This window comes from Capra hircus, chromosome 21, assembly GCF_001704415.2.
Source record: "Capra hircus breed San Clemente chromosome 21, ASM170441v1, whole genome shotgun sequence".
In the NCBI taxonomy this organism is placed as follows: domain Eukaryota; kingdom Metazoa; phylum Chordata; class Mammalia; order Artiodactyla; family Bovidae; genus Capra; species Capra hircus.
Genome location: NC_030828.1, coordinates 45,553,006 through 45,578,773, shown reverse-complemented (window position 1 = coordinate 45,578,773; position 25,768 = coordinate 45,553,006).

Here is a 25,768-nt window from a genome sequence, read left to right as displayed (position 1 = left end):
AGCTGATTTCGGTAAAAGTGAGATTTACTAGAAGGACTTTGGGTAGCTCCAAAGTCACAGGAACGATTAAAAGACCAAGATCAGAAAATGAGCAGGAATGAAAAAGATCAGGCAGCCAGAATTACTGCTGAACAAATTTGTCACCCAGAACTCACCAGTGACAGTAACAATGCCCTACCCTGTGGCACTGCTGCCCCCTTGAAGTGGCTGTTGCTGTCACTATTGCTGAAGCCAGGAAAGACTCCCCACTTTTCCTGTACTTCTCTGTTATTCTCTATCAATTCAAAGTCCATGGTAGATGCATCTGACTCGCCAAGTCTCAGTCACATGTCTATATGATCGCTGCATGCCCAATTAGCTGGGAAATTAAGTATCAATCATTTTTAACTTTTAGAAACCCCAATAACACAGGACAGGAATTCACATACTAGAAGCCAAAAAGAAAAACCAAAAAACAAAACAAACCTAGATATTCCAGTATCAAGAGTTTTTCAAATTTTACCTTTAAAAGTATGCCCTAAAATTAAGATGTCAGTGTTGCCCTATAGCCATAAAAACTAGGAAGCAAGAGCAATTAATAAATTTAACCTTATGGTACAGTAAAGTTGTTTTCATAGCAATGTAAATAAAGAAATATGCATAATAGAATATAATTATATACAGAAGTATATAACGGAACTTCATTTAGAAAACTACCTATTATTTTTAAGTCTGTAAAGTAGAAACAACTGAAAAAATTCTCTAAGAATCCTTTGCCTAAACTTTTATGCTCTCCAAAGGCTTTAAACTAAACTATAGCCATAATATTTCCTTTTCTTTCCTACATGCTAGGGAGGCTTATCAGGAGGGCAAGGACGCTGGTACCTTAAACATATTTCATTCTAATACACACAGTATTATTGATACTAAATAATCATAAAACACTGAGTGAAAATATGAGCCCCTTCACTTTAACCACAGAGCATATGGAAATAAGTAAATAGTATACAATCACCGAAATTTTACAGACTTGCTGTTCCTAGCTCACTATACACTATATTCACTAAGGGTGGAATTTCTCATTGTAAAACACCAAATCTGTCAGAAGTAATAGCTTCCTCTGGTGCCTCGTGGACTTGGAAGATCCTTTGAAAAGGCCTCCCTATTCTATCCTGATTCCTCATGAGTCCCTTTATTGATTTTCTGCAGCTTAAGCATATGAAGTAAATTATTCTAGTTGGTTCTTCCAGACATCTGCCAATAAGGCTGCTGCAACTTGTTCAATTTGACAGAGTGCACTACAATCCTTAGGCGAATCTTTGACTTTTCCTTTCTTCCTTTTATCCTTATGGGTTTCAGTTGCACTCTTAGGATTCTAATCACATTCTCTTTTGTTGACTCCAAAGACAAGCCTGGTCTCAATGCACCCTGTACTTTCATCTCAGAGCTCCCCATATCCCAGGATGACATAACCTCAATGCCACAAACTAGTCTCCTCTTCCTTGAAAGGAGAAGAGGAACTGTTTCAGAATCAACCCCAAGTATTCTTGCCACGTCCTTTACTATGGGCACAGTACCCACCTCTCTGCAGCACCATGTTCTCCAGTCTGACCAATGTCATCTTCCTGCAACCCCTGCTCTCTGCCCCATCCCATAGCACTGGGATGTTGGCCAATTTAAAAACCACAGATAAACATAATCATTCCTTTACCTAACTGTCACTCATGAAACACTCCTCCACCTTGCGCATTGCACTGGCAAAGAAAAAACACAAGAGCATAATGGGACTTTGTTGAGTAAAAATGCAGAAGTTATCACAGAGAAAATTCCAGAAACTAGTGTGTGGCATAACCACCTCTGTAAATCCACAGGTATTTTGATGTTACGCTGCCTCATTTCACCCCAGTCTGCCCTTCCACTGAGGTTGCTGCAGCAAACCTCACATCTCTACCTCATCTCCAGGTTCCCTCACTTCCATATCCTCTCCTAAAATGTCTGAATTCACTCCACTGATGTTCTGCAACTTGCCATTAGCCCTGACCCCAGCCTCTTCTGCCCTGTAAGTGACTCTGCCCAGGTCTCTTTATTAGACTTGTCTTGAGCCTCTGCGCTCCCTTCACTTCATGCCCTCCTCTCCCTTCACATTCCTCTCATTGCGATAGGAGGTGAGCTGCCGAGCTGAACCCCTCCCCCGCAAAATGACACACACAGGTTGTCTTAGCAACAGTGCCTGCTGTCAGTACAGTCTCACTTCAGAACCTTCCACTGAGGCCGAAGGAGCCCCTAACAAGAGTCACTGTACCATGCCTGGGAGTCTCTGGGGACCCCCGAGCCACTTCAGAATACTCCAAACCAATCTTCCAGGCACTTTGCAGGAGGCTGGCTCCACTTCAGCAAAGTGCCCTGCACTGAAAGATGTGTTTTCCACTGGTAACTAGTGCAGTTAATGAGAGCGATGGACGCATAGGCACTAAGGAAATTAGCCAGAATTTAATTCTGCCAATAAATTGCCTTGGGCTGGATGGCTCACCACAAGCTTCCCTGAGGCCCGCTTTAAGTTGTAGGTGTCTTTTAAGTCTTCAGAAATCAGACAATATTGGCTTCTGCACTGTAATAAAATGTCTTTGCTATAACAATTATTATATTTATAATGTGTTCAGCACTCGGCATCTTTTCTGTAATAATTTAACACACCCCAAAACATGCCTGTCTGTGATGGGTATAAGATGAGCCAGGATACACAGGGACAGGTTGCCTTGTGTGGTTGTTCTTTCTTGAGCGTTTTCCATTTTTCTTTCTTAAACCACCATCTTAGTAGAATACACATTAATACAGTGAATGATTTCTTTGACTCAGAATCTAGTACATTAAGTTGATGTTTGGCACGAACCAACACAATTCTGTAAAGCAACTGTCCTTCAATTTAAAAATAAAAAATTTTTAAAAATCAAGTACATTTTCCACAGGTTACCAACCTGTTATTTGTGTTCATCACTTCAAAATTCCCTTTATTTTTAATATTTTTTTTCTGATTAAGTAAACTTTTATTCAAACCTCAAATACAGAATGCTGACAATAAAGCAATTGGGAATAAATAAATGTACAGCATTTTACATTTTTAGGGAAGCAATCGGGTTCAGTTACTTCAGGCTTCCAGTTCTGCAGCATTGCGCCCACCCTGGAAATAACAGGACACCTCTCAGCACTTACTTCATTGGGAGGCTTCAGCCCCAGGCTCACTTGAGGAGCAGCATTTTCCTTAGGAGTCTACTCTCACCTGCTCACACACAAGAAGAACTTCCATTTAGGAAAACAGTAAATGAAAAAAAAAAAAAGTCAATAAAAAATGAAATTAAAACTCCATTCCTTCCAATCATTTTTTACACATTACACATGTACAAATGAATCTCTGTATTTGTGTATGCCTATGCTAATTTTTCTTTTTATAGGTTTGAGAGTCACACTATACATAATATAACTTGCCTTTTCCATTTAACGTCTATGAACCTTTTTCATGCATGGTTATTTTTGGATAAGTCTGCCTACAACTAGCAAATAAAATTTTCATAAGCACTATTTAACCAGAAATGCAAGGAAACGATAAAGCAGTGGATTATCCCATCAACTAAGTTTGAATTTGCTTTTTTCTGTTTCATAAACAATTAGATAATCAAGTTTACCTAGACAGTGTTAGAAAAAAAAAAATCTCACATTAGCAACAGAAACAATCTCTCCCAAAAGGGTCCAGTTATTTTGTTCCTGAAATTTTTTAAAAGGCCAAGGATTTATAATTATTTACTATATTCATGTCAAAAAATATTGTATGACTAGGTATCTTATAATTCAAGCTTTGTATTATAGTGTTTTATACTGGTATAAATCTTTTGTGATGTGAATCTTATGAAAATATTAACCAATGCTTCTGAAATATGCCCTCCCTATTTACAACATGACCTTTCAACATAAAAAATTACTCCGAAATGGTTATATCCAGCAGGTATAAAGTGGATCTCTTTTTATAGACTTAGAATCAGAAGTTACAGAGAGATGGAGAATTACGTGTTCTTGTTCACTGCTTTTTAACTGGACAAAATTCAGCAGTGGAAGAGAGGCCCAAATCCATCCAAACATAGATGAAAAAATCCATTGTCTCTGTAAAAAAAAAAAATCCTTTTCTTAAAACAGCTGCCAAATAGAAGCCACCAGCTGTCCTGATGATTTGGCCGGTAAAGCTGGCTAACATGAAGATATTATATAATGCTAGCTTCCCCCTGGCCCAAGCATCGCCAACCAGATTCTACAGAATAGGTGGTGGGAATTTGAGTCCACTGGGCCAGTATCCATCTTTCCAAGCTTTCTGGCTCATAACACACAAGACTGCTGGCAGCCAACTCTGGCCATAGCATTTTCCAAACAATTTTCCCACCTATGAATTCTGAACAGAGGCTTGAATGAATGAAACTGAAGCAGCTGCTCTATTATGCATTAGTTCATTCTCTTCAAGCAACCAGGTAAGCACCTGGGCTCAAGCCCCAGATCCAGGGCACTGGATACACCAATGGACAAGGAAACAACAATGAAATGTTAGTGCCCCAGAGTTACATGGTAGTTCAGGATATGCTACCAATGGTTCAGGTTCCACTCTGAGGCACTTCTCTACCTAACTGCTTCTAACATAGGGGACCCTTCATCAAAAGCATGACTTTCTACAGGGACAGAGTGGTTCCCCAGTGGACTACTTGGTGCCCTAGAGCAAAGCAGAAGACTTACAACAGGAGAGATTTTCAAACTAGACAGAGGCCTCCCCACATATATTCGCCACCTTCCTCCACCTAATTCATACAAGATCTCCACAACCTGTGTGGGAAATGATGCCTTCTCTCTCACAAGCACTCACCTCCTGCTCTCAGAGAAGGCATGAGTTTCCTCAGCAAAGTCACACTCACACATCACATGGCCCCACATGGCTCTGTCCGTCCTTCCTTCCTATCCCAGAGAAATAACCATCCTTCTTCCCCCAGCCCTGCTGCCTCCTTTGAGAGTGAAAGTCACTCAGTCATATCCGCCTCTTTGCAACCCCATGGAATATATAGTCCGTGGAATTCTCCAGGCCAGAATACTGGAGTGGGTAGCCCTTCCCTTCTCCAGGGGATCTTCCCAACCGAGGGATTGAACCCAGGTCTCCTGCATTGCAGGCAGATTCTTTACCACCTGAGCCAAAAGGGGAAGCCCAAGTATACTGGAGTGGGTAGCCTATGCCTTCTCCCCCGGATTTTTCCGACTGAAGAATCGAACTGGGGTTTCCTGCAATGCAGGCGGATTCTTTACCAATTGAGCTATGAGGGAAGCCCCCAGCTCCTTTAGAACCCCATCAATCCCCTCCTTTTAGCTCCATCTCCTCCCTTTCACTAGCCCCTTCTTCACAGTCCCAAATCGATTCAAGGCTTGATTCCAAAACTATAACTTCTAGCTGCCAATTGGTTTCCTTTACTTTTCTCCCAAACTTCTTAAAAGAGGACCCCACAGTACCCCTGTATCCTTACCCCTGCCCACCCCTCCCATTATTAAAATCTCTTTATTCCAAACATTCAAGTTGGATCCTATTTCCTGTGAGGCCTTCATGATAGTTTTCAAATCTCAAGTTTCCTCAGTCTTCAAATCAGTTATAGTAACACTATAATCCTAAAGGAAATCAATCCTGAATATTCAGTAAAAGGACTGATGCTGAAGCACCAATACTTTAGCCACCTGATGTGAAGAACTGACTCATTACAATACCCCTCATGCTGGGAAAGATTGAAGGCAGGAGGAGAAGGGGATGACAGAGGATGAGATGGTTGGATGGCATCACCGACTCAATGGACATGAGTTTGAGCAACCTCTGGGAGATGGTGAAGGACAGGGAAGCCTGGTGTGCTACAATACATGAGGTCGCAAAGAGTCAGACGTGACTGAGTGACTGAACAACATTGAATTACTTAGGAGGAAGCCAGTACAACAAAGAGACTTCAAACTCTGGTGGGTTCCCAGAGATGCTTATTTTCTCACACACAGCAGGCCCAAGATGAGAGCACCAGTTATCAGGGCAGCCACGCTCCATGTGATCACTCAGAGAGCCAAGATATTTCTGTTTTTGGTTTACCAGGTTTTAATAAGCATATGAAACTACTGGGGCTCTTGTTAAAAATGCAGATTCTGGTTTCAGGTCTGGGATATGGCCTGAAAGTCTGCCTTTCCTACAAGCTCCCAGAGGATCCCAGGCTGACAGGCTGTGGACCACATCCTGAATAGGAAAACTCTAGCATGTTTTCCATGCCTGTTTGATCAAAGCTGGGTCACAGGCGCCACTGTATACCAGCCCTCAGAAAGGAAACAAGGACATGTAAGAGCACACGCCCCATGTCTTAAGACCCATACTCAGAAGTGGCCCCCACCTACTCACATTCCACTGGCAAGCATGTCATATGGCCATACCTGGACGCTAATATGCACGGGGATCTAGGCATTATTTTTATTGATTCTGGTATATTCTAAAGAGGACTGAGAGCAGAGAGCAGACATATTTGAGTATGGAGTTCTCCCCCAAACCAAGACAGTTATTAGAATCTGGATGGACATTCCACTACAGTGAAGTTAAATGGCCTCGGAAGGTGATGTTTCATTTCAACAGGAGCTGAAAGCAGTTGGTTGAGGAGCAGGACAGGAAGGCTGCTGGCTTGAATCACTGTAGTGATGTCCCTAGGAAGGCAAATAGGTCCTTAAGAGCAATACAGGGTACAGTCTAGTGCACTCTAGATTCAGAAGTAGCTTTGTCCTCTATGGGTTTGTTTTGGCTCCAATGGAGGTCCATATGAAAAAAGTGAGTATTAGTCACTCAGCTGTGTCCGACTCTGTGACCCTATAGACTATAGCCTGCCAGGCTCCTTTGTCCATGGAATTCTCCAGACAAGAACACTGGAGTTTCTGCCATTTCCTTCTCTCCAGGGAATCTTCCTGATCCAGGGATTGAACCCAGGTCTCCTACATGGCAGGCAGATTGCACCTATTTGCCTCTTCCCTGATCCTACAGCGGTATAAGACTTCAGCATCAGCCCTCCTACTACCTCAGTGGGGAGGATCTATAGCAAAATGAATTGATATAAGAAGCCAGGTGATAAAAGGATAAAGTGCTGATGATCAAGTAAGAGTTAGAAGCTCACTGAATATAAAAATAGATTCAAGAATTTCCAGGGATTCTTCAGAAACTAGAGAAGAGGTATCCAAACTGCCCTCCTTTACTCATGCACACTACTGCCTCAGGCATCGAGAAGTTTCACACTGGCTGTAAGAGCACTCCAACACATCTGTACCTCACTTTCTAGTTGGTCAGATGACCATTTGATTCACGAGGGCAGGGAGTTCATTCAACCTTCTGATGCTACTTCAGGTATTGGTTACAGTTTTGTTTTCCAGAACTATGTGGAAAACTTGACCTAAAAATGCAGCTATTTCTTACTCTAATTTCCATTTCCCAAATGCATCAAGTTTTCCTAATTAAGTTCCTAATTAATACAAACTCAACTCACAGGATAAGTAAATATTACAGGATTCTGTCCTCATTGCTATTTCCATTGTAGCTGGTTTTCATGGAACCTATGTTTGTGAGAACACTATAAATGTTTGATGCATGAAAATTATTTTCCCTCAGTTTAATGAAATACCGCATAATTGCACTCATCTCAGGTGCTAGCAAAGTAATGCTCAAGATTCTCCAAGCCAGGCTTCAACAGTACATGAACTGTGAACTTCCAGATGTTCAGGCTGGTTTTAGAAAAGGCAGAGGAACCAGTACCAAACTGTCAACATCCACTGGATCATTGATAAAGAGAGAGTTCCAGAAAAACATCTGCTTCTGCATTATTGACTACGTCAAAGTCTTTGTGTGGATCACAACAAACTGGAAAACTATTCAACAGATGGGAATACCAGACCACCTGACCTGTCTCTTGAGAAACCTATATGCAGGTCAAGAAACAACAGTTAGAACTGGACAGGGAACAACAAACTGGTTCCAAATTGGGAAAGGAGTACGTCATGGCTGTATATTGTCAATCTACTTATTTAACTTACATGCAGAGTATATCATGCAAAATGCCGGGTTGGATGAAGCACAAGCTGGAATCAAGATTGCTGGGAGAAATATCAATAACCTCAGATACACAGATGACACCACTCTTATGGCAGAAAGTGAAGAAGAACTAAAGAGTCTCCTGATAAAAGTGAAAGAGGAGCATGAAAAAGTTGGCTTAAAACTCAACATTCAGAAAACTAAGATCATGGCACCTGGTCCCATCACTTCATGGCAAATATAGATGGAGTAACAATGGAAATGGAGACAGACTATTTTTCTGGGCTCCAAAATCACTGCAGATGGTGACTGCAGCCATGAAATTAAAAGATGCTTACTCCTTGGAAGAAAAGCTATGACCAACCTAGACAGCATACTAAAAAACAGAAACATTACTTTGCCAACAAAGGTCCATCTAGTCAAAGCTATGGTTTTTCCACTAGTCATGCATGGATGTGAGAGTTGGACTGTGAAGAAAGCTGAGCCCTGAAGAATTGATGCTTTTGAATTGTGGTGTTGGAGAAGACTCTTGAGAGTCCCTTGGACTGCAAGGAGATCGAACTAGTCAATCCTATAGGAAATCAGCCCTGAATATTCATTGGAAGGACTGATGCTGAAGCTAAAATTCCAATACTTTGGCCACCTGATGAGAAGAACTGACTCATTTGAAAAGACCCTGATGCTGGGAGGGATTGGGGGCAGGAGTAGAGGGGGAAGACAGAGGATGAGATAGTTGGATGGCATCACCGACTGGACGGACATGAGCTTGTGCAAGATTCGGGAGTTGGTGATGGACAGGGAAGCCTGGCACGCTGCAGTCCATGGGGTTGCAAAGAGTTGTAAACAACTGAGCAACTGAACTGAATGAAATGGAAGAGGTTTCTGTCTCCCTACTTCCAAGGGAAGAAGGCTACTATGTGTAGTTTTAAATTCTAAATAATATATTCATATATGACTATGGCATATTACAATGAAATAAAAACTATGCAAAACATATTTCTAGAAAGGGCTAAATTGTAGTATATTTAGTCACATTCATATATTTAACAAATATTCACTATAACAGTTTATAATAATTTGTTTTCAAATTCAAGTATTTTCCTTCTCATCAAATACATTGTCTTTTCTAAAGTGAAGTTGTTCAGTTCAGTCACTCAGTCTTGTCTGACTCTTTGCAACCCCATGAATCACAGCACGCCAGGCCTCCCTGTCCATTACCAACTCCCAGAGTTCACTCAGATTCATGTCCATCGAGTCAGTGATGCCATCCAGCCATCTCATCCTCTGTTGTCCCCTTCTCCTACTGCCCCCAATCCCTCCCAGCATTGAAGTCTTTTCCATTGAGTCAACTCTTCTCATGAGGTGGCCAAAGTACTGGAGTTTCAGCTTTAGCATCATTCCTTCCAAAGAAATCCCAGGGTTGATCTCCTTCAGAATGGACTGGTTGGATCTCCTTGAAGTCCAAGGGACTCTTCAAGAGTCTTCTCCGACACCACAGTTCAAACGCATCAATTCTTTGGTGCTCAGCCTTCTTCACAGTCCAACTCTCACATCCATACATGACCACAGGAAAAACCACAGCCTTGACTAAATGGACCTTAGTCGGCAAAGTAATGTCTCTGCTTTTGAATATGCTATCTAGGTTGGTCATAACTTTTCTTCCAAGGAGTAAGCGTCTTTTAATTTCATGGCTGCAATCACCACCTGCAGTGATTTTGGAGCACAAAAAGATAAAAGTCTGACACTGTTTCCACTGTTTCCCCATCTATTTGCCATGAAGTGATGGGACCAGATGCCATGATCTTCGTTTTCTGAATGTTGAGCTTTAAGCCAACTTTTTTACTCTCCACTTTCACCTTCATCAAGAGGTTTTTTAGTTCCTCTTCACTTTCTGCCATAAGGGTGGTGTCATCTGCATATCTGAGGTTATTGAGATTTCTCCCGGCAATCTTGATTCCAGCTTGTGTTTCTTCCAGTCCAGTGTTTCTCATGATGTACTCTGCATAGAAGTTAAATAAGCAGGGTGACAATATACAGCCTTGATGTACTCCTTTTTCTGTTTGGAACCAGTCTGTTGTTCCATGTCCAGTTCTAACTGTTGCTTCCTGACCTGCAGGTTTCTCAAGAGGCAGGTCAGGTGGTCTGGTATTCCCTTCTCTTTCAGATTTTTGCACAGTTTATTGTGATCCACACAGTCAAAGGCTTTGGCATAGTCAATAAAGCAGAAAGAGATGTTTTTCTGGAACTCTCTTGCTTTTTTTTGAAACTGTAAACAAATGAAATTTCCCACTTAAACCATCAGGTTTAAAAGTTTGTTCGGGTTTTCCCTTAAGCTGTTATACTTAGAGACAAACTGGAATGAACTTTTTGGCCAACCCAATACTTTGTATTCTAGTCCCCTGGCCTTGTATACCAGGCCTTGCTCTGGCCCTTGCTCACTTCCCCAGTCACATGCCTCACCACTCCTGCATCCAGTGTGTACTCCTGCCAGACTGAACCACATTCAACTCTAAGAAAGTGCCAAGCTCACCCTCTCTCCTCTGAGCGTTCATGGGTACTGGCCTCTCCACAACTTCTCTCTACCTCCTTACTCCCTCTGCCTTGTTAACTTTTAGATCTTAGTTGAGGTTATCACTTGCTCCAGAAAGCCTTTTCTGAGCACCACCAGGACCCCTAACATGAAGCTAAGGAGCCTGCTCTGTGTCTCTTACAATACCTAGATCATACATCTATACTGTCATAGTCTCACGAAACTAACTGCTTCTTATCTGTATCTTTCCCTAGATAGTAGCTACTCAATAAGTATTCCCCAACAGCTCAGCAGGTAAAGAATCCACCTGGAACACAGGAGACACAGAACATGCAGGTTCGATCCCTGGGTTGGGAAGATCCCCTGGAGGAGGGCATAGCAACCCACTCCAGTATTCCTGCCTGGAGAATCCCATGGACAGAAGAGCCTGGCGGGCCACAGTCAATGAGGTCGCAAAGAGTCAGAAACGACGGGGCATGAGCACAAGACAAAAAATGCCAAAGATGAATGCATCTAGGCTAAAAGATGTGAAGCACATGTTAGATGGTGTTTTCCCTCTAAGGGTTTATACTTTTATCTCAGTCATATGAATGAATAATATCACTGAGAGGCTGTGATATCATGGCCTCTCCCAGATGATAAGTAGTGTTCTATGAAACTAAGGCCCAAATTATTGCCTCCATTTGAAGAGTCTTTCTAGTCCCTTAAGCAACTTTATAATGATAGGAAGATTCTAGAAGTATTTACTGTAACCTCACGCTAATAGTCAAAAGACACTAACTGTGGCACGAAGTTGCTTTTAAAAGCTAATTTTTAAAAATGTTCCCATTGTTTATGGGAGAGTTACAGATATATCATATATAGACCTGTCACATAATTAAAATGAAACTATATAAAGGAAGTCTTTCATTTTCACATTGTTTTAAATGTATAGTCTCAGTGGTTTTTAAAAAATACCTGCACATGACAATCAATAAATATTTAATGATGACACTGATGATCACAAGGATAAAAGTGATAAAATAAATAATATAAAAGGGTGACATCACCAAGAGCTTCAAGTTGGCCTTCAACGACTCTAAATGTGTTTCACATGAAGCTCGTTTTCATAGCTGGACAACATCATGAAAGAAATTTCTAGTTTTAAAAAGAAAACCAATTCTGCAAGATGTTGTTGACATCTGTGACCCCGTGGAAATTATTTCAATCTGTGGGCAATTTGTTTTCAGTCTTTGTGTACAGCACAGAAAATTCAGCCAGCTCTCTATCACACACCACCCATCTCAGCATTCATTCCCTTTTCGTAGCTCATCAAGACACGAAATAATCTAAACAAAATGACTACACTGACATTTTCTTCAAATGCCATAATAATTGCTAAATTGGACTCACCAGAGACAAAAGGATATTTTATTTTCTGTTGATCACATACATCTTTTTATACATGAGACTCCACGACACTATCATTCCCCACCACGCTGCTTCTGCCAATAACTGTGACTGATTGGGATTCATATAAAGCCCCCAGCCTCGTATGGAGCATGACAAGAGTCAAATTAGGTGGGCTGGGAGCAAAACAAAGAGCTCCAGAAAAGGAATTAACTGAAACTCAGCATTTTGACAGAGCCTTCTTCATGCCAGCGTGCATGCTGCCTCATTAAATGATGTGTAAAGGTCAGAGGTTAATCAACTTCAATTTAGCATGCATATTGAGTAGTTTTTAGTCATCATTCTATATTTCCAAATGAGAACAGGCAAGAAACACTTCAAGTTAGTGGAGCATTTTCTAATGACAATTTTTAACTCTTCAGAAACAGATTTCTCATTTAACTTTGCGTACTTTTTTCCCCTTAAAATCCCTAAAAGGGAATGCTTGTACACTTGTTAGTGGGAATTTAGACTGATGCAGGCACTGTGGAAAATAGTATGGAGATTTCTCAAAAAAATATATCTAAAAATAGAACGACCATATGAACCAGCAATCCCATTCCTGATTAAATATTCCAAGAAAACACTAGTTCAAAAAGATACATGCACCTCAATGGCCAACAGGCACATGAAAATATGCTAAACACTGCTAATTATGAGAGAAATGCAAATCAAAACTACACTGAGGTACCACCTCACACCAGTCAGAATGGCCATCATTAAAGTCTACAAATAACAAATGCTGGGCAGGGTGGAGAAAAGTGACCCTCCTACACTATTGGTGGGAAGGGAAGTGGGTACAGCCACTATGGAGAACAGTATGGAGGTTCCTCAAAAAACTAGCTGCCACATGTTGGTCATGTGACAGTAGTTAACTTCTGTTTATTGCTAAGTAGTATTCCACTGTTTTGACGTATAACAGTGAACAATTCATCTGTTCACCTGACAGTGGACATTTGGGCTGTTTACCAATGCTTAAGGTTGCTGCAAATAAGGCTGCTCTGAATGCTTGTGTTGGAGAAGGCAATGGCACCCCACTCCAGTCCTCTTGCCTGGAAAATCCCATGGACGGAGGAGCCTGGTAGGCTGCAGTCCCTGGGGTCGCTAAGAGTCAGACACGACTGAGTGACTTCACTTTCACTTTTCACTTTCATGCATTGGAGAAGGAAATGGCAACCAACTCCAGTGTTCTTGCCTGGAGAGTCTCGGGGATGGGGGAGCCTGGTGGGCTGCTGTCTATGGGGTCGCACAGAGTCAGACATGACTGAAGTGACTTAGCAGCAGTAGCAGAAGCAGAACACTGTGTATAAGTTTTTGTATGAACATATGCTTTCATTATTAAATAAATACCTAGGAATGGAATGACTGTGACATAGGGTATATGTATGTTTTCTGCTTTCCAAAATGTTTATATCATTTTACATTCCCACCAGCAACATGTGAAAATTTCCTCCATAACCTCACCAACACTTGGTATGGTCAATCATTTTAATGTCTTGCATTCTAATAAACATGTGGGAGTATTCCTTTGCAGTTTTTATTTGCATTTCCCTAACGAGTGAAGATGGTGAGGATTTTTTCATGTACTTCTTTGTCATCATGTATCTTCTTCCATCAAATGTGTTTAGACATTTTACCCACTTTTAAAAACGGAGTTCATTTCTTTACTGTTGCATTTTGAGACCTCTTAGAATATTCTGAATACAAGTCCTTCATCAGATATGTGGTTTGCAAATATTTTCACCCAGACTGTGGCTTGCCTTTTCATTCTTTGCACAGTATCTCTCGAAGAGCAGAAATTCTTAATTTTGATGAGGACCAACTTACCAATTTTTATTTCTGGTGCTTTACGTAAGAAATCTCTGTTTAACTCAAGATCATACCTATTTTCTTCTATACATCTTATAGATTAGGTTTTATATTCAGGTTTATGATCCATTTTGAATTCATATTTGTTTATGGTACAAGGTATGGATAGAAGAGTTTTCTGTTTTTTGCTTATTTGTATATGAGTATCCAGTTATTTCAGTGTGGTTTGTTGAAAAGAATATCCTTTCTCCACTGCATTACCTTTGCACCTTTGTTTAAAAAAAAAAAACAAAACTCGGATCTTTCCATTCAATTTTTCTGTAAACCTAAAACTACTTTTAAAAATACTCAATTATTTTAAAGTAAAAGTAAATCAACAGATATTATATGTATGGGAGATTATCTTTTAATTCCGACTCTTTTCTCCATGGGTTACTAAAACAAAGCACCCAATAATGTATTTCACTAGCAACATTATAGCAAATACCTGGCCCTGCAGTAAGTTTTAGTAGCTTTTATAGTCAGAATTGTCAAAGGTTATGCAAAAGGTCAAAAAAGAAAATGGAGTTTTAATAGAAAATTTAGAAAAAGAAAGAAGACACTTCAATTAAACATGGAGGGTAGAATACAAGCATTCACCTCTGCTTCTTTCTCAACACTATTAAACAAAATAAGAGAAATAAAAAGTCATGAAGCCCCAAGGATAAAAACACAGGAGAGAAGACAATAGCAAATGAGAGATAAAAACAAAATTTTTGAATCTGAAAGGAGAAGGATGGATGACCCTGAATCCAGAGGACCAGAGAAAGTTAGAAACTAAGTACCTACAGTAGGGAAAGGCAATAAGAAGCCAGTCAGTTCAACAGAAGACCCAGGAACTGGAGATACCAGTTACCTCTGAAGGTGGGCCAAAGGATGAAACTGAAAGAGGAAAAATAGTTTCTCTGCACTCGGATGTCTCTCCATCTGATGGCTCCCAAAGGGCTGATTCAGGATTCCTCACAGCAGGGTTGTTGAGTTCCAAGTTGCAGCAAGTATCTCTCAATAAAGAAAGGTCACCAGTGAAAGAAATCAAAGAGGACACAAATAGATGGATGAATATACCATGTTCATGGATCAGAGCAATCAATATAGTGAAAATGAGTATACTACCCAAAGCAATCTATAGATCCAATGCAATACCTATCAAGCTACCAATGATAGTTTTCAGAGAACTAGAACAAAAAATTTCACAATTTGTATGGAAATACAAAAAAACCTCGAATAACCAAAGCAATCTTGAGAAAGAAGAATGGAACTGGAGGAATCAACCTGCCTGACTTCAGGCTCTACTACAAAGCCACAGTCATCAAGATAGTATGGTACTGGCACAAAGACAGAAATATAGATTAATGGAACAAAATAGAAAGCCCAGAGATAAATCCACACACTATGGACACCTTATCTTTGACAAAGCAGGCAAGAATATACAATGGAGAAAAGACAACCTCTTTAACAAGTGGTGCTGGGAAAACTGGTCAACCACTTGTAAAAGAATGAAACTAGAACACTTTCTAACATCATACACAAAGATAAATTCAAAATGGATTAAAAATTTAAACGTAAGACCAGAAACTATTAAACTCCTAGAGGAAAATATATGCAAAACACTCTCTGACATAAACCACATCAGGATTCTCTATGACCCACCTCCCAGAATATTGGAAACAAAAGCAAAAATAAACAAATGGGATCTAATTAAAATTAAAAGCTTCTGCACAACAAAGGAAAATATAAGCAAGGTGAAAAGACAGCTTTCGGAATGGGAGAAAATAGCAAATGAAGCAACAGACAAAGAATTAATCTCAAAAGTATACAAGCAACTCCTGCAGCTCAATTCCAGAAAAATAAAAGACCCAATCAAAAAGTGGGCTAAAGAACTAAATACACATTTCTCCAAAAAAGACATACAGATGGCTAACAAACACATGAAAAGGTGCTCAACATCACTCATTATCAGAGAAATGCAAATCAAAACCACAATGAGGTACCATCTCACGCCAGTCAGAATGGCTGCTATCCAAAAGTCTACAAGCAATAAATGCTGGAGAGGGTGTGGAGAAAAGGGAACCCTCTTACACTGTTGGTGGGAATGCAAACTAGTACAGCCACTATGGAGAACAGTGTGGAGATTCCTTAAAAAACTGGAAATAGAACTGCCTTATGACCCAGCAATCCCACTGCTGGGCATACACACTGAGGAAACCAGAATCGAAAGAGACACATGTACCCCAATGTTCATCGCAGAACTGTTTATAATAGCCAGGACATGGAAGCAACCTAGATGTCCATCAGCAGATGAATGGATAAGAAAGCTGTGGTACATATACACAATGGAATATTACTCAGCCATTAAAAAGAATACATTCGAATCAGTTCTAATGAGGTAGATGAAACTGGAGCCAATTATACAGAGTGAAGTAAGCCAGAAAGAAAAATACCAATACAGTATACTAACACATATATATGGAATTTAGAAAGATGGTAACAATAACCCTGTATGAGAGACAGCAAGAGAGACACAGATGTATAGAACAGTCTTTTGGACTCTGTGGGAGAGGGCAAGGGTGGGATGATACGGGAGAATGGCATTGAAACATGTAAAATATCATATGTGAAACAAATCGCCAGTCCAGGTTTGATGCATGATACAGGGTGCTTGGGGCTGGTGCACTGGGATGACCCAGAGGGATGGGATGGGGAGGGAAGTAGGAGGAGGGTTCAGGATTGGGAACACACATACACTCATGGCAGATTCAAGCCAATGTATGGCAAAACCAATACAATATTGTAAAGTAAAATTAATTAATTAATTAATTTTAAAAATTAAAAAAAATTTAATGAAAAAAAAGGTTTCGGACAAACAGTGAATTTTATAATATTACAAAAAAAAAGAAAGAAAGGTCAAGTAAAGCGCTATTCTCTTATGATCTTGCCTCAGAAGTAACATAGCCTCAGTTCTACCATAGCCTATTGGTTGGAATAGTTACAAGTTCCTGCCCAGATTAAAGTGAGGGAGTGGGGAAAGACAACATAGACCTCACCGCTCAGCAAGCAGAATTTCAGTTACTTTGCAAGAATATGTGCGATCAGGTATAGTGATGTGTGAAGCTATCTTTGGAAAATACAATCTGCCACAGCCACTGACTACTTTAACTGTTATTTTACAGATAAGGAAACAGAGGCCCAAAGAAGTCTATAGGATCCAAATCACAGTCACTAGCAGAACAAGACTCTTCAGTTCAGTTGGTCAGTCGTGTCTGACTCTTTGCAATCCCCTGGACCGCAGTATGGTAGGCCTCCCTGTCCATCAACTCCCAGAGTTTACTCAAACTCTTGTCCATTGAGTTTGTGATGCCATCCAGCCATCTCATCCTCTGTCATCGCCTTCTCCTCCCGCCTTCAATCTTTCCCAGCATCAGGGTCTTTTCAAATGAGTCAGTTCTTCGCATCAGGTGGCCAAAGTATTGGCAGCTTCAGCATCAGTCCTTCCAATGAATATTCAGAACTGATTTCCTTTAGGATGGACTGGTTGGATCTCCTTGCAGTCCAAGGGACTCTCAAGAGTCTTCTCCAACACCACAGTGCAAAAGCATCAATTCTTCAGTGCTCAGCTTTCTTTATAGTCCAACTCTCACATCCGTACATGACTACTGGAAAAACCATAGCCTTGACTAGACAGACCTTTGTTGGCAAAGTAGTCTTTTTAATATGGTAAAGTAGTAGCTTTTTAATATGCTGTCAGGATTGGTCATAACTTTCCTTCCAAGGAGTAAGCGTCTTTTCATTTCATGACTGCAATCACCATCTGCAGTGATGATTTTGGAGCCCAAATAAAGTCTGACACTGTTTCCACTGTTTCCCCATCTATTTGCCATGAAGTGATGGGACTGGATGCAATGATCTTCATTTTCTGAATGTTAGAGCTTTAAGCCAACTTTTTCACTCTCCACTTTCACTTTCATCAAGAGGCTCTTTAGTTCCTCTTCACTTTCTGCCATAAGGGTGGTGTTATCTGCATATCTGAGGTTATTGAGATTTCTCCCGGCAATCTTGATTCCAGCTTGTGCTTCTTCCAGTCCAGCGTTTCTCATGATGTACTCTGCATAGAAGTTAAATAAGCAGGGTGACAATATACAGCCTTGATGTTACTCCTTTTCCTATTTGGAACCAGTCTGTTGTTCCATGTCCAGTTCGAACTGTTGCTTCCTGACCTGCATACAGATTCCTCAAGAGACAGGTCAGGTGGTCTGGTACTCCCATTTCTCTCAGAATTTTCCACAGTTTATTGTGACCCACACAGTCAAAGGCTTTGGCATAGTCAATAAATTAGAAACTGCATATCTGAACTCCTAGTCTATGTTCTTTTCCACTAAGTCACATTGTCTTGTAATTTTTATAAAATTCACACTGGCAAGATTATAGAGTTATTGGATAGAGAGTATTTAGTTTAGGTAAAGTCTGACCTGACGCCTAGATAAGGTTTTCTTGATTCAGTAAATTCAGGACATAAAGAAATCGCTATTAGCCAGCAGAGCAATAAAAGTTAGGGATTTTCTTTTTAAATAATTCTCTGACCAAAAAAGTTAAATCAATGGAGAAATGTTTTACAAGTTAATCTTCCTCACTACTGAGTTTTAATGACATTACAAAATCTATTGATAGTTTCATCCTTTTTTCAGGGAAATGGAGTAATATAAGTAATTCTAGTGTGATTTAAATATCTAACCACAAGAATCAGGTATAGTTATCTAACCATACTAAATTTCAACAGCATTACTCATTTTGATATGTTTTACTCTTTCTAATGTATACATTATTATAAATGAATCAGCTAGAGGTCTGCCAACTATTGTAATGAATCAAAGTGTCATTTTAAAACAGTTTTAAGTCATCCACAACAGAAAAGAACAATTGGAAAAGGAGATCAGAAACTTCTGCCAGAGTAGCTTATATAAGACAAACACTCATATGCTAGTAATAACTAGAAAATCTCAATAAGCTATCCAAAAAAGTCATTTTCTAAGGCACTGGAGAGCAATCAAGACTGCCAGAACTTGAGAGCTAATCCTTGAGAGAAAGCAGATGCACTAGACTGACCATGACACCTCCTATTACCGTTTCTTTCCTAAAAGGCTCAGGGCTAGGCAGTCAAGAAGAAAACAGTAGTTCAGAGATTGTGTCAATTACATAGGGTTAGAAGATAAAAACTGACACTTATGTTAGCCAGGAATTCGAAGGAGCAGGATCCAGGAGAAAAAGGAATCACAGAGAAGTGAGTTAAAAATTTTCTGCCAATTTGCTAATTCCTAAATTACAAGTGAGCTAGGTTGCTGGCTATCTTTTGGTGCTGAAGAGATAAAAAAAATTCGAGGGGACTTCCCTGGTGGTCCAATGGTTAAGAATCTGCCTTCCAATGTAGGGTCTGAGGGTTCAGTCCCTGGTCTGGGAACTAAGATCTCATATGCCATGGGGCAACTAAGCCCACAAGCTGCAATGAAGACTCAGCACGGCCAGAAAAAAAAGACAAACACACACACATTTTAATTTGAGCTCCACGTGTTGCGATTCATGGGGTCGCAAAGAGTCGGACATGACTGAGCAACTGAACTGAACTGAAAGAAGAGATGATCTGATAAATACCTCAGGCTTTCAGTTCAGACTCCCCAAAGTCTATGCTTTTGTGGTAAAGCAAAACAAACAATAGACCAGCTCTCACAGAAACTTAAATTCAGCTTTGAATCATCTTCTTTAGTGACTAAAACAAGATGGCCATTCTATCTTCCATTTTAAAAAAAAGGAAAAAATAACTCATATTTGGAATAGGATAACATTATCCAGAGCCTTTACAATTTTTTTATATAATGTATACATTCTTTTTTTAAAAACTATTTAGCATACCAGGTATAGAAGAAATGACCAAAACCAATGTGGGGGTGGGGGGGGCGGATAGAAAATAGACAGTAGACCAGAAGGTGATCCAGATATTGGAGCTATCAGACATAAACTTTAAAATAATTTTAATTAAAAATTTCAATAAGATAAATGACAAAATAGAGACGTTCATCATGGTAATGGAATCTATAAAATACAATAGCTGAAAATAAGAACTCAGTAAACAGAGTTAAAGGCATATTAGATACAGAAGAAGAAATTAGGAAACTGAAAGACAGGTTAGTAGAAAACAGACTAGAACATGGAAGGGGGAATAAAGAAATATACAGGAGGAGCACAAGAGATATGTAGGATGTGGTAAAATGGTTAAAATCTCTACATCTGCAGTTTCAGAGAAGTGGTAAGAAACAATGATTGTAAAACTGAGAGTTTTCAAAAACTGATACAGATCTCAAGGCACCTATTTAAACACCAGTGAGCTAAATACATCCCCCCCCCAAAAAAAATCACACTTAAATACTTTCAGCAAAGCTATTTAAAGCTAAAGTCAAAGAGAACATCTTAAAAGCAACCAGAGAAGACAGACACACTTCCTTTAGAGACAAGTAAGGAAGTAAGAGTTGTCAACAGAAAAAAAGAAGCCAAGGAATTAAAGTGCAGAAAAAAATAAATTCCAGTTTGGCATTACACACCTGGCAAAAGATCCTTCAAATCTGAAATTAAAACAAAGATATTTTCAGGCAAATAAGAATTCTGAAACCTTATTCCAAAAGATCCACACTCAATATTCAAGTGAGTTCTTCAGGCAAAAGTACAAAGATTCCAAATGTAAGCACAGAAACTCAGAGCAAGAGAAGGTAAATATGTGGTTATAGTCAAATGATTGTTGACAATGATACTGTAGGCTTAAACTATATGGAGAAATAAAATGATAACCATAGCGCAAAAGGGAAAGAGGTTAAATAGGATAAAGTATTCTACAGACCTTTTACTGACTGGACAGAGGTAAAAGCATTAATTTTTAGTGTGTCTACTTAGTCAAGGATATCTGTGCTAATCTTAAGAATAATCACTAAAGGAATAGCATTGAGAGGGAAACTGATAATAAGAGCGAAATTTTTAAAACTTTAAATATTTTATTCATGAAGGTCAAAAAGGAGAAAAAACAGAATAAAGAACATAAGACAAATACAAAAAATGAATGTATCTATAACCTGAATCTATCAGTAATTAAATATGTGAATATACCATAATGCATTGTTATGGTCTGGATGTCTGTGTCCCTTCAAAATTCATATTTTGAAACCCTAATGTCCAAGGTGATGGCATTGGAAGGTGGGGCCTTTGGGAGGAGCTTAGCTCATGAGAATAGAGCTCTCATGGATGGAATTGGTGCTGTTACAAAAGAGGCTTCTGAGAGATGTGAGATCAAAGGGAGAAGATACCAGCTATGAACCAGGAAGAGGGCCCACACCAATGGGCCAGACCATGCTGATGCCTTGATCTTGGACCACCAGCCTCCAGAGCAGTGAGAAATAAGTTTCTGTTGAGAAAGGAATTTCCTTTTACATATTTCTTGCTCTAGGAAGTTTCAGATGTTATAAGTTTTTGCCATTACAACTCTTATACAAGCATGAGTTTCTCCAAGGCATAATAAAACTAGAATCACTAAAGGCTGTACATCTTTCACTTTATCAGTTCTTACCAAATTGCCTCTGTCATATGACAGCTCCTCTTTCGGGACATTCTTGCCAATGCTTGGTACTACCAGACCTGTAGAAACTTGCCAGTCTGGTGGACAGGAACTAACACCGTATTGTTTTCATTTTGTTCATGCTTGCTCGGTCACTCAGTTTGGTCTGACTCATTGGGACTCCATGGACTGCAACCCGCCAGGCTCCCCTGCCCATGGATTTATGCAGGAAAGAATACTGGAGTGGGTTGCCATTTCCTCCTCCAGGGGATCTTCCCCACCCAGGGATCAAACCCTTATCTCCTGCAGCTCCTGCTCTGGCAAGTGAGGATTTTTTACCACTGAGCCACCTGGGAAGCCTGGTATTGTTTTAATTCCATTTACCTTATCACTGGTGAAGCCAAAATGTCTTTCATATGTTAACTCTTAGGGTTTCTTTTACTGTTTGGCTTTTTCTGCATCATTTGTCCCTTTTTTTGTGTGTGGAGCTATTTTTATTTTTCTTATTGACTTGTCCCTTAATTTATTTCATCAACTAGTTGTCGGCTTGGGTGAGTAGGTCCATAATGATGCTCTTCATCAAGGTGGGAAATAAAGAAATTCAGGCACATTTTTCAGTAACAATGAGTTCAGTATCAGATAATGTACTGCAAATAATTACTCAAAATGACTAACTTTTAACTTTATAATACCTTTTACATGCCAATTTTAATATGGTTAACATATTCATTTTCCTCCTTGATGGGCTTTTAAAAAAATATTTATTTATCTAACTATTTATTTACTTGGCTGAGTCAGGTCTTAGTTGTAGGATGTGGGATCTGCTTCCCTGACCAGTGATCAAACCCAAGCACCCTGCATTGGGAGCCCAGAGTCTCAGCCAGGGAAGTCCCTTGATGTGCTTTTACTATAATAAATTTTCTTAGCCTGTAGATTAAAGATATTCTCTTGTTTTAAAGTTTTATTTTCTCTCTAGATCTTTATCTTTACGAATTTCATTTTGCATGTGACATGAAATAAAAATCCAATTCTTTTCCCATACTCAGAGCCAATTGTCTCAGTATTATTTATAAAAAGATCTATACTTTCCTTATTGATTTATCCTTCCAGCTCTATTACACACAATGTCACACTTGCACATGAGGTCTAACTGCCTGTCTTGTGCCAAAATCACAGTTTTAATTGCTATCATTTCATATTAAATCTTGTTATTCAACAAAGTAAACTCCCCCCAATTTATTCTTTAAATTATTTTGGCTCTTTTGGATACTTTATTATTCCATATAAATTTTTATTTCAAGATTAAAAAAAAACTGGAATGTTTATTAAAATAAAATGACTTTATGGATTAGAGAGAAATGACAGATATTGTCTTCTCATTCATAATCTCTTTCGTATGTCGATTTATTTAATTCTATCTTGTCAGTCAGTCAGTTCAGCAGCTCAGTCGTGCCCGACTCTTTGCGACCCCATGGACTGCAGCACGCCAGGCCTCCCTATCTATTGCCAACTCCCAGATTTTACTCAAACTCATGTCCATTGAGTTGGTGATGCCATCCAGCCATCTCATCCTCTGTCATCCCCTTCTCCTCCCTCCTTCAATCTTTCCCAGCATCAGGGTCTTTTCAAATGAGTCAGTTCTTCTAGATTATCACAGAATACCTGACTTGAGCTCCCTGTGTCATACAGCAAATTTCCACTGGCTATCCAGTTTACTTACTGTGTATGTTTCCATGCTCAGGTGGCACTAGTGGTAAAGAACCTACCTGCCAATGCAGGAGACGTTAAGGGATGTGTGGGTTAGATCCCTGGTCAGGATGTCCCCCTGAAAGAGGGCATGGCAACCCACCCCAGTATTCTTGCCTGGAGAATCCCATGGACAGAGGAGCCTGGAGTGCTATGGTCCATAGGGTTGCAGAGTCGGACACAATAGAAGTCACTTAGCATAGTACAGCAAAATGGATATGTTTCCACGCTGCTCTCTCAATCCGTCCCACCCTCTCCTTCCCTCACTGTGTCCAAAAGTCTGTTCTCTATGTCTGTGTCTCCTTTGCTGCCTTGCTAATAGGTTATCAGTACCATCTTTCTAGATTCCATATATATGCTTTAACATATGATATTTTTCTCTTTGACTTACTTCATTCTGTGTAACAGGCTGTAGGTTCACCCATCTCAAATACATAAAAATCCGTAATTTTACCCTTCTATGCAGTCAGATACATATAAGAATACTAATTTTCAGCAGTGGCTTTAGTCACTCTTTAAGTAACTATAGTGAAAAAAATAAGCCTGAAGACAGAGGGAGGAGTCAGATCATGAATAACTTGGGTGCCAAGCTGAGGAGTTTGTATTTCATCCTACAAACAATTAACTTAAATCAGATTTGCATCTTGCATTTGAATTTTAGAAAAGGACTCAAGCTCACAGACTGAGCATGTATTCTAAAAGCAGACACCACAGTTAAGGGACTTCCCTGGTGGTCCAGTGGCTAAGACTCCACATTTCCAATTCAGGAGTTCAGTCCCTGGTCAGGGTACTAGATCCCACTAAAGCCACAACTAAAGAGTCCATAGGCCACAATGAAGATTGAAGAACCCAGGTGCCACAACTAAGACCCCATGCAACTAAACAAATAAAATTTTAAAACATATATAAAGGCAGGGACACCAGCTGAAATGTATCACAGTAACTCCCTAGACTACAAGCTTCATGAGAACAGAACTGTCGGTTTTACTCACCACTGAATCCTCAGAACCTCACACAGGTCTTAACACATAATAGATGCTCAATAAATACTAGTTAATTAGTCCTATGACAAATAATTAGCACAGAACCACAAACGGAGGTCATGAAGATAGAGAGGGGAAGACAAAATCTCTAAATATGTAAGAGAGGGGCAATTGTATTGTATATTCGTAGTGAGACAAAGGGAGAGATCTAGAATGGTTCCCAGGTTACCAGCTGGGATGACTAGATAGACAGAGGTACCCTTAAAGGAGAAAAGAAGATGGTGAAGGACAGGAAAGCCTTGCGTGATGCAGTCCATGGGGTCATAAAGAGTCAGACACAACTGAGCAACTGCACAACAAAACTAGAGAGGGAATAAAGAAATACAGACAGGAATATATGCTGAGTTAAGAAGCACTTGCAGACAGATTAGTCAAAAAGCATTTGGAACTCTGGATCCATAGCTGCTCAAGGGGAACCCAGCCCTGGCAGGTTGCTAAGGTTATAGGTGTCAGTGAGTCACACTGGAAGTGTAAACTAGTTCAAGTCTGTTTCCCCTATGACATGCTGTATCCATCTTAAGCTACCCTAAGGTCTCAGTAAAGTACACGCAAGGACTTAAGCAGATGTGAAGTTGCCTCTTAAAGAAAATTTGGTCTCAGCTTCAGGGACCTCCATGACCCACCTCCATTTGCAAGAGAGATGACCTTTCATTCTGGTAAAAACACAACTGAGCATTATCTTCATCTTTCATAAGATGTCGCCCCGCCATCTGCTCATCTCTAATCCAAAGCATACTGTTCTGCCATCAACAGTATACGCACACTTAACTTCTCATCACAGAAGTTCACCTGGAATAGTCAAGGCCCTTAGGTTGATAGGCTGACAGCCTGAGATTTGTTCTCTGTCCACTCCTCTAAGCATTCCATAGGCTACTTTAGTATTAATGGAGCACCATATTAGCTTAGGTCCTCTACCAAGTACCACTTCAGGGTTATTCTCAGACTGCAACAAAGCTCAGCATAAGAACTAGACACCTGAATAAAGGCCCAGTGTGTTTGCTTTTCTGGAGATACTGTCTTCTATATTGTTCAATGTCTCTATATAAATTTTTTCATGATACATTTTTCCTGCCTTTATTTCCAGTAGGATTTTTACTATAAATACAATAAGTGCTTATTGTTTAAAAAGGTTTTTTTTTTCCCCAAGCAATATAAAAGCTCCCATATCCTTTTCTTGCCCACACAATTCTAACTCCCAGAGGTATTCAAGTAGTCAAGATTCTTTCTATTGCAAGTGACAGATCTGTAATTTGATGGAAGTTAAATGCTGGAGAAGAAGTGAAGGCCACTAGGGATAAGGCAAGGAATCGAAGCAAACACTGCCAAAACCAGAGTGGTACCAAAGGCCTCAGGGAATGAGCCTGGGGTGTAAGCTTCTGGTCTCTGCTGTTACATGCACGTTAGTTATCTTGGGTGGTGAAGAACAGGGCTTCACATGACTGAGGGAACATACCCTGCATCACTGTCATCCAACAAGAAAAGGGATGTTTTTTCTCTCC